Source organism: Populus euphratica, unplaced genomic scaffold (assembly GCF_000495115.2).
Source record: "Populus euphratica unplaced genomic scaffold, PopEup_1.0 scaffold2.1, whole genome shotgun sequence".
Classification (NCBI taxonomy): domain Eukaryota; kingdom Viridiplantae; phylum Streptophyta; class Magnoliopsida; order Malpighiales; family Salicaceae; genus Populus; species Populus euphratica.
In genome coordinates, this window is record NW_011499846.1 from 5,412,615 (window position 1) to 5,429,041 (window position 16,427).

The window sequence follows — 16,427 nt, forward strand, 5'->3', positions numbered from 1 at the left end:
TAATTATAATTTTAAATCAAGATTCTAACCAATATAACATGTGTTCCTATGGTTAGCATAAGAGGAAGGCCGAATCAATCAAAGAAAACTGTCCGCTACCTCAATCGTATGAAAAAAGATTGATGGGCCTCAGCTGGTTAGCGCCTGAAAAGGGGCCTGGGTTCTAGGCCCTTACATTCTAAGCTTGATGGGCTTGAGTTTTCATGTATCCAGCACAGAAGCAGTGCTGCCTAAGTTCAGTAATCCCGGGCCACAAGAAGCCACGGTCAGCTGATACTAATAAAACATTGGTCTTCGTAGGCCCACTTTAACTCCTATTTATTTTCACCTTGCATTCTCAATAAATCATCAATTAAAAAAAAAACACTCTATTATTAAGCACATGTATTTTCAATTCGAGTCAATCAGTACAATTTTACAAAAACAAATATTCATATCAACTAATTAAGCACTGCTTTTCACTGCAGGATTAATTATTATCAACTTTCTTTTAATTTTATTATTATTATTATTATCATGATCATTTCACTATTTTTTCAAGCAGTTTTTTTTTCTTTAAAAAGTAAGCAAATTATACTCAATTAACTAAGAATAAAAAATAAATATGTTTAATTGATTGAATTAATAATAGAAGGGCTTCTTAACGAGCAAATGAAAATATAAAGTGCATATGACGAGTTTAGCACATTTTGCTTTCATATTTTTCAATTAATCACCATCATTTGAATCTGAGCAACAGGTCACGGACATATATGTAAAATTGTATTAATTAGTATGCTTCGCTCTCGTTGGAGTTCAAATTTTTATCTTAAACTTGTGGATAATAATCAAGCAAAACACCAATTAATTTTCAAGTTCAGCGGTTTTAATGTTAGAGATGCTAATTTATTTAAACATTCAATTTTTTTCAACAATAAATAGTATTTTTGAATAGTTTTGTGCGTTAATTAATTAAGAACAAGTTGTAGCTGTAAATGATTTTAAAAGCACTTTCACAACCATCTAATACATTTTGAGATAGTAAAATTATATGAATGCTGGTTCTCGTATTCAAACTCAAAGGAAGAAGGAAATCTTTTCCACGACCGGGCCGGTCTCCAGGATCATGATCTATAAAAGATTTACCTCCTGCAAATCTATATAAAAATATATTCGATAATATTAGTTGTCTTGTGTCTTTTTTAGAGTTACACATTGCTCCAGAAGAAAAAATAACTTAAATAGAATAAAATAAAATTACCAATAATATTATCATGCAATCAATAGGAGAGCTATTGACATGTTTTGTCGTCAGCGGATCCACCCAGAGGTTAAAAGTTCAGTTCCCAGTAAAGGGGGGAAATTGAATTTATTCATATATTTTTGTAAAAAGCAGCCACGTTAGTTTGCTCAAAACCTTTTTTCTATTTGCATCCTTCTTTTTTTTAAAAAAAAAAAACAACAACAAGAAGGCGGTATTTTTATTAATATCAAATTGATACAAAATAAAATGTTTTCTTTGCAATTTCTTACAAGAAAATAGATACAACGCCCTTGTAAGGTTGATGAATCATAACATTTCAATATTTTAGGAAACAACTAATTAATTCTTTCATGGGCAACAAATATAGTTCTCTAATCTTGCAGAACCAAGGTTTTTTAAATCAGATTATTTTTATTAAAAACCTATACATAAAAATAAAACTTTCAACGAGAAAAAAGTTGTGTTACCACTCTTGGTGAAAAATTTTAATTATTAAACCATATTTTTAAAATTTAGTTTAGTCTAATGAATTAATTTAGGATTCAATTATTATGGGACTAAAATCAAGATGGGTTAAAAAAAATAATTTGGTATAACTCGGTCAAAAATTCAATTGTAATTTATTTGTTATTATTTTTTATTAAAATAATATTATTTTAATTTAAAAAAAATTAATATATATAACCCGGTTAAAACCTAAAACTCAAATATTGGATCAGATCAAATTAAAAATTATGGATTAAATATCAACAATATATCTTAATTTATTCTAAATAATAAAATAGAATTTCAAAATATTTTTCAAATGATTTAATATCATAGGGACATAAAACTCTGATTATACCTACAAATCAAATAAAAACATCTTATCTATATAAAAGAAAATAAGAAAAGGATCAATAAAAAGAGGTTGTCCTCAAGTCGGGGGGTGTTGTTTGGAGCATCTCTCTGCTTTAGGTGACTGGCGTGAAAGGTTATTTACACTATGTCCAGGCTGAAAATTAAAAAAAATTAAAAAAAAAAAGAATCTACCCACTTGAGCTCTAAAGGCCAACTAATCCAATATACATATTGGAAAATAAAGAAATCTACATTAGCAAGATGGCTTCAAAAGAAAATTCAAGTTTTGACGGTCACTTTTATGTTTTTTATTTTTATAATTAAAATTATATTCTAATAAATAAGAAATCTTTTTTTTATAATGGCGTGCGTCGATGGATTTCTAACTCATCTGTAAGCAAGGCAATAGGAGCAGAAAAACTCAAAATCCAGATCTGATCTTCCAATATTGCTTCAGGTCCACGTCAACCGGGACCCGCCACCTACGCATAGTCTATGTGACCGCAAGACACGTCATCTTGTCTGTAAGAATGCCTTGTCCGATTGGAAAAAAAAAAACTAAAAGAAAATATAAAAGGAGGGCACCACGTCAGATCCCTCCAATCACTGATCTCTTTCGAATCTAACCGAAAATTGCGCATCAGCGAAAGTCCCAACAGGTAATCGACGGCTCAAGTTTATCTCTGACGTGGCTTTCTGACTCTTACGTCACACCCCATTAGGCCCAGTCACGTGCGCGCCATTAATATCATCGGGGATCGGCACTCGCATGCTGTTCCTTCTTTGGTGAGCAAGCCTCAAATTTAAATGAACGTTGTCAATTATACATTTAGTATATTTCTGGTATTAATTATATCTTGAGAAAATATATCTCATTTGAAATTATACTGAGGGGGCTGTTAAAAAGTATGGTTGAGAAGATTTTTTAAAGTGTTTTTTATTTTAAAATATATTAAAATAATATATTTTTTATTTTTTAAAAATAATTTTTGAGAATAATATATTAAAACGATTAAAAAATATAAAAATAATTTAATTTTAATAAAAAATTTAATTTTTTTGAAAATATGCATTGGCCCATATTTTCAAATACTATCTAAATATAATTAATAAAATTATTTAATATTAATATACTCCTTACGTGATCCTAGCTATAAAAAAAATGGAAGGGAATTTTGTTTTTAATTCCTTTATAAGATAAGTCATGTATTCTCCTTGACGTTGAAAAATAAAATTTTAAATCTCTTGAACAATTGTTCTGATTATTTGCTCAAGTATTTTCCCCTCGTACAGTACTAAATGAGAGAATTTAATAATAATTAATACTTCTATAAACTATATCCCAAGACAGTTTAATTAAAAGATATTTTGTAATAAAGCCAATATAAAAAAAATATTTTAAACCTTGTAACTGGGATTGATTCAATAATTGGTAAAGTTTGCTGGTCTTTCCTTTTTCTCTCTTTATTTATTTTGCTTTATTCTCTTTTATTTTAATTATCAAAGCGAGAGTGATTGTCTAACTAGATTTCAGTGTATAGTTATTAAATTTAAATAGTTCTAGTTTGAAGGTTAGACTAATTTAAATTTGATAAAAAATCAGCTAGTATAATGATTTAGATAAATTCGATTAACCTGACAAGTTAATTTATAAACTCAGTTAACCTGACAGGTTAACTCGTGATCCGAGTGAAATTCAATATTTTTTTTTAAAATGTAAAATTTAAAATTCATTAATATATATATTCTATTCCCAAGAAAAAAATCATGTTTTTTTTAACATGTAATAAAAAAAATTAAATTAAATACTTCAATTTAAAAAGATAATATAATATATTTTTAATGTGAAATTTAAAATTTATTACTATATATACTTCATGTTTCCAATAACAAAGGTTTTTTTTTAATATAGAATTTAAAACTTTTTAATATATATATTTTATGTTCACAAGAAAAAAAACTATATTTGTTAATATAAGATTTAAAACCTATTAATATATATTTGTTAATATAAAATTTAAAACCTATTAATATATATATACTCTATGTTTCAAAAAAAAACTATGCATTTTTTATATGGAATGAAAAATATTTTTAATTTAAATATTTTAATTTAAAAGTTTAATATAATATATTTTTAATATAGGATAAAAAAGCTTTTTTCAAATAATTTTTTAAATTTTATTATTTACAATATATATTATTTATATTTACATGAATTTTTTTAATTTTTTATATAAAATATTAAAATTTTGATTTTTTTATTATTCTAGATTGACTCTTTAAAATTTAGGATCCGGCTCCCTGACCGGACGAACTCTAAAGCCGAATTTAATAATTATGACCAGTAATAATTTTCTTTATCAAGGATATATATGTTTGTAGGCATTGAAAAATTCACTGGTTCAACTTTTGTGCTTGATTTTAAGTTTTTTCCTTAACTGGTGTATCCGTGATAATAATTACTTTTTCTAGCCATGATTAAATGCGAAAAATAATTGTGTGTGATTGTACAGAACGAATTCTCAATCCTCTCATGCTTAAGAAACACACAAAATTATTCAGGGTGCTGGTCTCATGGACGAGAACTGTAGTGTTGTTCCTATCAAGTCTGAAAATCTCGTTCCATCCATCACAGCACGTAACCTGTGATGTTCAGAATGTAAATACATGTGATGAAGCTATGCAAATCCTCTCTTACAATTACTGTACGAGTGTTTTTAGGTTAGCTGTTGTACGGAACTACTAACTCAAACAAACTCTTACTTCCAACTAGTGAATTCGATCTCACTTGAACATTTACAACTTGGCTATTTGCTTAAACCATCAAATTTAATATTTAATTGTGTAAGAGCTGTATACATATGATTTTTTTAATTTTGGAAGTTAAAAAAACACAAAATCAAAAGGATAAAAAATTATACAAGCATGTTAATCCGCATCATACTACTAAATTTAGAAATTGAGTCATGAATTCATTGAGTTCAATTAATTTTTATTTTTTTATAAAATTAAAAAAAATAATTTCAAATCCACATGAAATTAAAAAATAAAATAAAAAAATAAAAAATTATATGAAAATCCTATATTAAATAATAATTTTTTAAAAAAATAAAAATATCTATAAAAAGTTGAGACCTAAAAACCTAAAGAAGCCATTGGCACGACTCCAAACAACCAAATTTATTTGAAAATATTGTTATAGTTATAGTTGTTTTTCAAATAATTTTTCATATTAAAATGTATATAAATAATATTTTTTATTTTTAAAATCAACACATTAAAATGATTTACAAACACTTAAAATATATTAATTTAAAATAAATAAAAAATATTTTAAAAAAATAAAAACAAATAATATACATTGTGGTTACTTTTTTTAGGCGGACGATAGGTTGAAACAATAAAAAAAAAAATTAAAGTTGCCAGAATCCGGGTAAAATCTCTTTTTTAGTTTTTGAAACCAAATGACCCATTCTCCAACCATTTTTTTTTTATCTCCAAGCACATGAAAAACAACATGCACAACCAGCTAAACCCCCTTATGCCTTAGAGCTGCCGAAATTCCACTGTAAAATGAAGAATCAAGTCGCGTCCCTAAATCTTCCAAATGCCCAATCTACTTTCTTGACCAATTTGAATGCTAGAAACTAACATCATCAAGTTATACTAGTCAGATGAAATATTTAGAAACAAACTCGATTAATTTTATGGCTAGAATTGTGATAACAAGTTATTTTTTCTTTCTGTCATCTGATTTTGACGATTCTCTCATCTAAATACCTATAAATAAATAAAATAAACCTTTCAGTAATAATAAATATTGTTAAAATTTTTGAAACAAACTTCTTGTTCTTTGTGTTTTATAGTTTAGTCTCATTTCTTTTGATTTAATATTTTTACCGTGATTTCAATGTCAATCTCATCTAATTAGGACATTACATTGAAGAATGTAATTAAAGCGACAAAAAAGTTTGAGGCCGTGAGAAAAAAACTTATGGTGCTTTTCTATTGATATAAATAGTGAAGCAGCATTAAAAAAAAAAACCCATAGTTCTTTTAGAATTGTAGACCGAAAAAAAAAAAGATTTCTCCATGCTCCATGTAAGCAGGCATGCTTGGAAGTTTAATAGTAATATATATGATGGCTCTTTTTAGCGAAATATATCTATTTCTAATAAGTATCATTTGTCTAGTTCAAGATTAACTGAACATTCTAATAAAAAAAAAAAATCAAAGGATTTCTAATTGACACCCTACTTATCTAAGTTTACGAGAATAAAATCTCATAAAAATATAATAAATATAAAATTAAAATACATAAATTACCTGATAGGTTAGATTTAACACAGCAAAAACACTTATTCAATGCATCAAACAAGATGTTTAAACTACTAACAAAACCAAATACTTTTGATATTAGATTATGCACCTAAAAAATATCTTGGTAGGCAAGCAATTTTCAAGTAACCATCGAGTTCCAATCCGATCAAACTCATTTAAAATTTGATTACAACATCTAAATGTCATTAGTTAATTAACATGTTAAATTATTTTTTTAGTATAAAAAATTAGTATGTAGATATTGTTAATGCCTTTTTTTACATAAAACAATAACTATAGATCAAAAACCCCTTTTATAGATATTATTTTTTTTAGCAAAAATAAAACAAGCAGGCATTAGCAGCAAAACAGTTTTTTTACTATGAATCAATTTTTTTTTATCATGAGTCAAAGTCATATTGAAGGGCTTCAAAAAAAATAAAATCAACTAGTGCTATAAAAATAATGTTATAGATTTCATGAAAAAAACAAAAGAACAAACGGTATCTAATCAAACAAATAATACACAGTAGTCAAATAAAATCTTATTAAAAAAAACAACAACGAAGGGCCGTGTAAAAAGACTATGATTTTATAAATCAAAAATTGGAATTTGAATTACATCCAATAAAAAAATCCAAATGATTTTTTAGTTAATTCATCTGAATATACTATTGGAAATAACAAATAATACTTTAGTGAAATTCTCTTATTAAATATTAAATATAATTTATTGATACTAAGATTAATTTTTTTAATTATCAGACTTATTGCTAACTAAAATTTTCTCTCTCCTCTTTTGAATTAAAAACTAAAAAGCAAGGAAAATAAATTTTTGGATTAAAAATAAATTTTTAAAAATCAAATGAATTTGAAAATAAAAATTGAAATAAGAGGATACGAGACATAAAATTGTGATAATTTCATAGAAAATAAATAAAAAAATCTAATTTATAATCAACTAAATATTAAATAAAAAAATAAAAAAATAATAATTTAACTAGATTAATTTGTCAAATTCATAATACAGTTTATAGAATTAAAATAACTACAAAAAATAAATTATAACAAATTATAAAATTTAGTCTTTAATAAATTAGGTGTTGAATAGTAAAATTAATATATATATATATTAAAAAAATATTATTCATAAAATAAAATAAATAAAATAAAACTAGAATATCTCAACTAAAATTTTGCTGAGAAATTGTTATGAGGTGATCGAGATTTATAACAAGATGGCTTTTATTATGAAATTAGCATTAGTTACCCGCCATTCCGAATAGAAAATAATGAAATTAACATTCTTGGTGGATACTGTAATTCAAACCAAAGTATTTTTTTTTTTTTTACACGAAACTTATACAAACACGTAGACAAACCGGCACTAAACGGGTCACCCGCATAGGCTGGTTGTGGTGAGGCTCGAGCATGGGTATACCTAATCGGGCTATCCTCACTGTTGCTATCACTTATTGGATGAGCCGACGGCGGGCTCCAATAAAATGAAACCGCGTCTCCTCCTTTCTCGTGGAGTATTCGCGACGGCACATGGGCAATTTTAGATCTCCCGAAAGTACACGGGACGTAATACATGAGATGGTAACACAATCTCTGGATGCTCGGTTCGCCTGCTTGGGACACGTCAGAGCGCGGACCACATTACGCGGACATGTGCAGTAGTACGTGGTGAGATGCTTTTTAAGCAACGGCAGGCCTTGTTGGCAGAAGATACCTTCTTAGTCTAAGATGGCGTGGCCTGTTTTTCTCTGTTGGATTAAATGCCTGCGTGGCCGAGGGATATGTAGCTTCAGAATGGGACCCAGAATTTGATTTAAGAATGTTTTTCTTGTTTCTGATATTTTGTAACTGTGTGGCAGAGTGCGGTGCGTACACGTGGCGTTTTGAGAGGTGAGTTGTTGAAGTGGTGAGGATTTAGCGAATGGAAAAGAATGGGGCGGCTAAGATTGGAAAGAGGTCAAAGCTGGCTGTCGTGCTCTCCGCGTGTTAAAAGTCCGGTCCCACTAGCGAATCTCCTTGGACTACCCTATATTCTTTTTTTTATTTCTTTTTTGGCGACCACCAGTGAATTGATGACGGTAAAAATAATAAAAGAATTATTAAATATTACCGGTACTTGCAGTAGCAAATGAATTTATTTTTTAAAAATTATTTTTAATATTAATACATTAAAATAATTTAAAAATATAAAAAAATATTAATTTATTATGTTACTTTACTGTATTTTTTATTGTGCTAGAAAAAAAAATCCTCCTTTCAAACATTGAAGAAAGAGTCTTAATATTGACAAAAAGGGACTTACTTTTTATTATACTTAATAATATAAGGGTTAAAATATAATTTTTGTAACCACCTAAAATAATTAGTTAATCTTGTAAAATTACGATGAGTAGGTTAAAATTAACCCAAAAGGGTATCCTGCCGAAAAAATTGTCATTGTTAACAGTTAAAATACTTCGCAAATAGTATTACAAAGATGTCGTTATTGTATTAGTCAAAATACTTCGGCTACTAGTGCAAGCATGCCGAGATTTCAAATCTTCACGAGTTTTAAAAAATACCCTATTATAAAATATAAAAAAGGGGTAGAATAGCCTTTTAATTTAGCAACGTTAATTATTAGATGTGGTGAACCAATCATCCATGCACCATGAATGAACATGTATCACGAAAGTTCAATTTCGATCACAGGGATGCTCCATCTAAAATCTCAAACTATATAGTTACATATGAACCACTCATCTATGCATGATGAATGAACTTTCGCGATACATGTGGTTCTGTGCTCGTCCTGATTGGGCACTGTAGCGTATAAAAAAGATTATTAGATAAAAAGATGGATAGTAAATATTATGATATAAATTGTTTTTTAAAGTATTTTTATTTAAAAATATTTTTTATTTTTTAAATTTTATTTTGAAATTAACACATACAAATAATCTAAAAACATTCAAAAAAATATTTTAAAATAAAATGAAAATAAAAATTCTCAAAAAAAAACACCGCAAAAACAATGGAAGTAAAAGAAAATAATGTACGGCCAAACGCCCTAATTAGCCTGCCATTATAATGCTTGCAGTGTGGAAGCGGCAAAGGCACCAAAGAAATAGGCGCCCCCTTATTTCCTTGCGTGCTCAGTAAAGTGATATTACATGTTGGGAGAACAAGGATCGTCACAAGGCCACCTTAGTGCTGTCCTTTTTCGTAAAAGTGAACGAAGGATCACGAAGCAAGTCCACGTGTTGTTTGTTTTATATGGTAAGTCGTGGAGCCAAATGGGCAAGTTGTTCAGCAGATAATGACGGTTTTATGTTTTCTTCTCCGACTTTCTGCAGAAGATACGGTTCACTGACACAAAAATGTTTTTCTTTTTCATTTTCAATATTTGTTTAGTTTTTATTGTCAATAAAAAAAATAAAAAATAAATGCATGAATATTGCACGTATTTTTCTTAAGAAATAAAATTTATAATAATTAATAATTAAATATAATCTTTATTTTTAATGGTATAATTATAAAATATTTGTTTTATTTTATTAAAGTTATAATGAAAAAATTATATTGTTGACTTTAAAATATCTATAATGAAAAAATTATACTGTTGACTTTAAAATATCTTTATATTAGAGTCATAATAAAAAATAAATTTATAACATTAAATTTATATGAAAATATAAAAAAAATAATTTTCATGTTTTAAATTGCTAAAAACTAAAATGTGCATATGAATAAAAGAAAGAAATATATTGTTTATGTTTTTTCTTCAAGGATAATGAAATACTTACAATAAAAAAACTGTAAAGAATTCTAAAATATGTTTTCGAACCCAATACAAATTTTAAAAAAACTAGTTTTTCAATTTTTTAGAAGGAAAAATCTGTGTTCCAGAAGATATTATGATTAATTATATTAGTAAGGAACGATTGTTTAATTTAACATAACAAAAACCATTTTAATCAAATTAGATATGTAAGATAAAATTAAATAGCATACAAGTTTAGATTAAAAGCTTGTAAACACATATATCATGTATATATCATGACAAACATGTTTTTCATCACAAATATAATTATATAATTATAGCATGCATGTGTATACTAGGTATATATTCATGCTTGCAAATAATTTCAAAATAAGGTCTTAGCATGTATACTTTAAAACAAATAATAATAAATTATTTGTTTTTAAGATTTTATTGCTCATTGGTTGATGTAATTAAAATATTTATAATAAATCTCTTGATATTCCAATATCATCACCTTGTCTGAATAAGGTTTATAATTCAAAGTTAATAGATTTAATTATTTCTTGTTAAAATAAACCTAAACATTAGATTTGAAAAGAAAAACAAAGTTAAAAATGAGAAGAGAAATATAAAAAATGAGTGGAGAAATGATGTGTAAAATGTGGAGAGAACCTTGTTTAATTACAATGGATTTTGAAAGTTACAAAAATATAAAAGTTATTTATAATTACAGCAACAACTATAACTAATTCTCACTATTACCAACTTTATCTTGAATTATAACTGACCATTTGACCATAAATCTAGATTTTTTTATTTGGAAAAACTATTTAGGCTTGTAGAAAATACTTTTAAAAAAAACTATTTAGATTCTAATATTTATGAGTTATACCAAACATTGATTGAAAAAAATAATTTTTTATAAGCTAAAAAATTACAAACTCAAACACAAGTCCATAATTATATAGGTTGTAAAAAATAATCTTTTGAAAGAACAAAATTTATTTTACAGTAAATTCAGGTCTAAGCCCCGTCTAAAGCCTAAAACTTTCGTATATTTTTTATTAACAACAAATCACTTGGGTTGTTTTATTAAAAAAGTTATTTTTATATTTATTTGATATATTTCAACATTGTTAACATTTGTAATTGCTATTAATATTCATATGAAATTTGTTACTAACACGTATGAATTTGTGTCAAAATATTCAATGCCTTCTTGTTGTCTAAATTAAACAATAAGTCTATCATTATATTTATTAATAGTATCATCAACTTTCATCTTCCATTTTAATATCCACTTATAATTTAATAATCTACTTTTGAAAGAAAGATTCACTAGTTTTTATATATAATTATTCACAATAGATTGTATTTTTTTGTTGAATGTCTTTTTTCAAAAAGGATGCTTCCATACAAAACATTGCCTAGAAGTAGATTAAATGTTTATTTTATAACAAGTATATTAAAATATCAAGATCAAACGTTTTTGTTGATCTTTCTCTTTTTAAAAAATCAACATCAAATGTGTCGGTTGATCTTTCTCTTTTATTCGTTGTAGGTTTAATTTTTGTTTTTTTTTATTGATGATGACTATATGAGCTAACCTCAGTATTCTCTTAATTGAATGTTTTTCTTGTATTTCTTTAAATGGAAATACATCTTTAAAGAATACAGCTGCAAACCTCGTGGAAAAAATAAAGGTTGCTTAAATTGAAAACTAACGACATGAAAAATAAAAGTGAATAAATTCATGTACACACACACACACACACATACAGATATATATATATCCCATATTGACGGGTGAGAGAGTGATAGTTAATTTTATTGTGAGTGCTGGTTGTCAATTTGTCATGTGTGTTTTGAGGTGTCAGGTTAAAACAAGAGCTCACACCACCAGAAATAAAACCGTGTGGTAGTAAAGCTCAAAATGAACAATATATGGCAGGTTGAGCCGGGTTGTAATAGTAGCATTCATTGATTCTACTGTAGTATTATAATAAGTACTCTCGATGTTTGATTGACAAACAGGAAATTGACATGCAATACTATTATAAGCATATACAGTGAATATATAATCTATAATTTTAAATTATTTATTAACCTTCATGGGATCATATATTATTATCTATGTAAGATACTCTTATATTTTGAGGTATTTATAGGAAGATCTTTAACTTTTTCATGGTTTATATGATATTTTTTAAAACTTTTAATGAAATATTTTTAAATTATATAATTGACAGTTAAAATTATCTCTCCCACAAGTTTTCCCAAACTTACCAACATGAAATTTATTATTTCTTTTAATAGTATTATTTTTGCATTTCACAATGATTTTTTATTGTGGTAAATGATGAGCAATATTTTAGTGGATAATATTATTTCAGGAACAAAATTCATCAAATTATACTTCATTTTTTTTATTTTTGTCACTTTCTATTACCTTTATTTTTTTATTAATTCTTCATTGCAATATTTAAATATTTAAAGAGTATTAATTTTGCTCCTAAGTAAATATGTATAACAATACACCAAGTAATCATCTATAAAATCAACACGATACTTTTCTCAACCTCCAAATTGCATAAATTCCAAATCTTTGATATATGATTGAACTACATCAAGAGATTCATTACTTTTTTTATTTTTTTAAATAAAATTTTGTAAATTTTAATTTTACATAAACCTCATATTTATGATTTTTTTTTATTTACCATCATAAGCCTTCTCGACCATCCTGAGAATTTAATTCATTCCAACTAATTAAAATTGTTAACCAAGCACCGGTCATTCATTTTAGCAAGGAAGAATAAATTAAATCGTTAAAATTAAAAAAAGAATATTTAATATATAAATTCTAAGTTATTTGAATTTTTATTGAACATTATCAAATAGTAAAGAATAGGACTGGTTGGGTCATTAGAGTTGGATTTAATGGAACTATTTATTGTTTTATTTAAATCCAACAATTCAAAATCGTCACTGATGCTGGCGTCGTGGACTCGTCCATAAAGATGAAAACCCGATTTTTGTAACCCAACAAAAGATAAATAAGCTTGAGTTATATTTAGCACCCTATTCGAGCGAGGATAAACCAAGGGGGGACGGAAAAGATGGGAATAAAAATGAAGGAGCACACTGTACACCCCCCCGCAAATAACAAAAGACAGATTTTGATTTTCCTTCTCCTTGTTTAGATGGGTAAAACGAACCATTAAAAAGTTCCGTTTACATAAAATATTCCGATATATGATATTTTTTAAAAAATATTTTTAAATAAAAAACATGTGAAAATAGTTTTTTAAATATATTTTAATTTTATATTTTATCATGTAATTTTTTTTCCTAAAAAGAAGAAAAATTATAATATTTTTTTTATGTTCATGATCAAGATTGTTAAAATGACAAGGTAAGAGTCAATATATATCTAAGGTGCTAAATCAGATTAAAAGCTCGAAACCAGTAAAATTAGATTTAACTTGTGTAAAATTAGTAAACTTGATAAACTTAATCTGATTTTACGAGTTTATTAAATTTGTGATGTGAATCGGTTCGGGTTCAATTTGGCCTTAAAATGTATGCTGGTTAATTTTACGAGATTAATCATATCTTTCAAATTGTATATTGGATAAAATTGAAATTTTACAGGAAAATATATTATGGTAATTTTTCAAGTTAAATGGAGTTGAGGAACATAATATTTCAGATAGCCAAATTTAGCAAACTAATATTGTCAAATATGTAAAGTAATACTTTCGTGTACTATTTGTGACATATCTAGAATTACCGGTTGAATTTTACTTCGATTAAAGTTATGATGGAAAGTAAACATCTGAAACTTTTTAACTATATATTTTACGTTTAATAATTCATCCAAACGAGAGAGAATGATATATTTGAAGTCGGGACTTAAGTTTGCCAAGAATATAAAAAAATTAGAGATTCGGGCTATATGGAGAAATTTTAACTAGAATTTTTTTTTTATTCTATTTTTTTATTTTTAATTTGAAAATTTTTCATATTATTTAGAGGTTTATTTCATTATTGAATTTATATTAGCTAATTACTAATCTAAATTTACTAGCTTGCAACCCAATAGAGTATCAAAGATTTATTGTGATGGGAACAATCAGGTTGTGCTTCTTATCTTTTAGTAATTCTACTATTGAGAAATTTTGTTCTAGTATTTTTTAATTTTTTATATTATTAATTTATTAATTTATAATATTTTTTTTTTCATTTTATTTAAATAACTCGTTGATTATAATATTATTGATTTATTTTGTTATATTTTATTATAATTTAATTTATTGACTATAATTATCAATATATAATTAATTAAAAAATTATTTATTATTTTAGAATTCAAGTTTATATTATATTTTTTATGTCAAGTTAAAAAAATATTTTTGTATCCTTATCGGTTATGATAAACTTAAAATTAAGTGATTTACAATTTTTTTTTAAATGTTTATAGAAAGAAGGATTCTCGTAATCGATCCTTAATAAGGCATCACAACCTAAAACATGTTTTAGTTGAACATGAAATTTTAGTTTAAAATTCAACAACAACAAGTCACGTACGAATGCACCATAAACAAAGAATCTGCAGGAGCCAACGAAAATATAATGGTAGTACTTCGTATTGAATAATAGAATCACCGGAATCGAACCCGAAAGGTCAAATTTGTGCAAGAAAAGAATAAATCTCGAAACTTTGAGCTGTTTCTTCATATGCTGTTCTTCTGGGCAGACTGTACCTGTTTAGAATAGAACAGGGCAGTACAATCTTTCTTCACGTTATATATATATATATATATATTGAGACACAGACACACGCACCCCATGAGTTCATGACAGGACAGAGACTAATTGTGAGAACATGAGTTCATGGTGTAACAGCTAGTTGCCTGAACAACTAGGGGCAAGAATTCCAAATAAGAATGTACGGTGCAGGAATAGCTAGAAAATAAAGAAGAAAATTTTGAAGTAGCAAACCGTTTCTCCAAGCGATCCACTTTTACCGGAGGTTTATTTATTTATTTTTTTCCTTTTTTTAAAATGAAGATATTTGTTTTTATTCATTAAAATGTCATAAAACTATTAATTTTAGGTATTTGTTTGTCCATTAAAAAATATACTTTCCTCACCTTTTCTCATCTGATTACATTATTTAAAAAACTGGTAAATGAAACTTCATTTTCCAGTAAAAAAAATATGGATTGAGAAAAGTATTTAATTGTTTGCACACAATAGCATGTTAATAACATATTTTAAAATATACAGCATTTCTAGAAAATAAATCATTCAAGAAAGAAAATATCAATATATTATATTATATTAATTTTATATATTAGGACGTGCCATTCTTTAATTTAGATAATATTGCTCTAAAATATACTATAATATTACACGACATGCTATATTTTACAATAATTTCATTTATTAGTGTATATTACACAGTTTATTTTTAAAATCAGGTAAGACAATAAAATGGATAAATACTTTTTTTTTAATTTTATTTTTTATTCAATCGAGTTACTTTGGGATAGATTAGGTCAAATTAACTGGATTATGTTAAGTAATTTTTATATAATTTAATTTTAAATTTATTCTAAATAAAAAGTTGAGTTAATAAATTTTTTTATCAGTTTTATTCTTAGATTTTTTTTGCCTGTCGAGTGAGTTGTTTTTTTAACCAATTACGATGACCAAATCATATCAACTAACTTGTCATGGCTTGATTTTAAATCCTAGTTAAACAATAAATCAAATTCCGAGATTTCAAGGATGAATCACTATATTGTTTTTAATAACAATACCATGTAGTTCTCTGTTATATAAATATACACGTTCAAGTTTTCTTATTCTATCCGCCACCCGTTCAGAAACTCATTTATCTAGACAACGTAAAGATGAAGAGAATGCTAGGAACATAGCTCATCCTTAACAGTAATAACACAAGCGGCAGAGCATCAATCACTACGGAGAGCTCAGTTTGTAATAGAGCAGCACGCTAAACAGAAGGTTTTTAGCTTAATTAGTACATCTAAAGTTTTGAGATGAAAGGGATAAAAGCTAACATCTTCATGGAATTCCTGGTAGGATTCTCTTTTCTTGCTTTTCCAATTACAGCACTGTAGCTTTCACCAAAACGACGCTCCAGAAACCACTGTCAAAGAACTCTCATGCATTTGATGATTCTCACAACTATACACTATAACCTATCATTCATCACTAGCTGTGAAA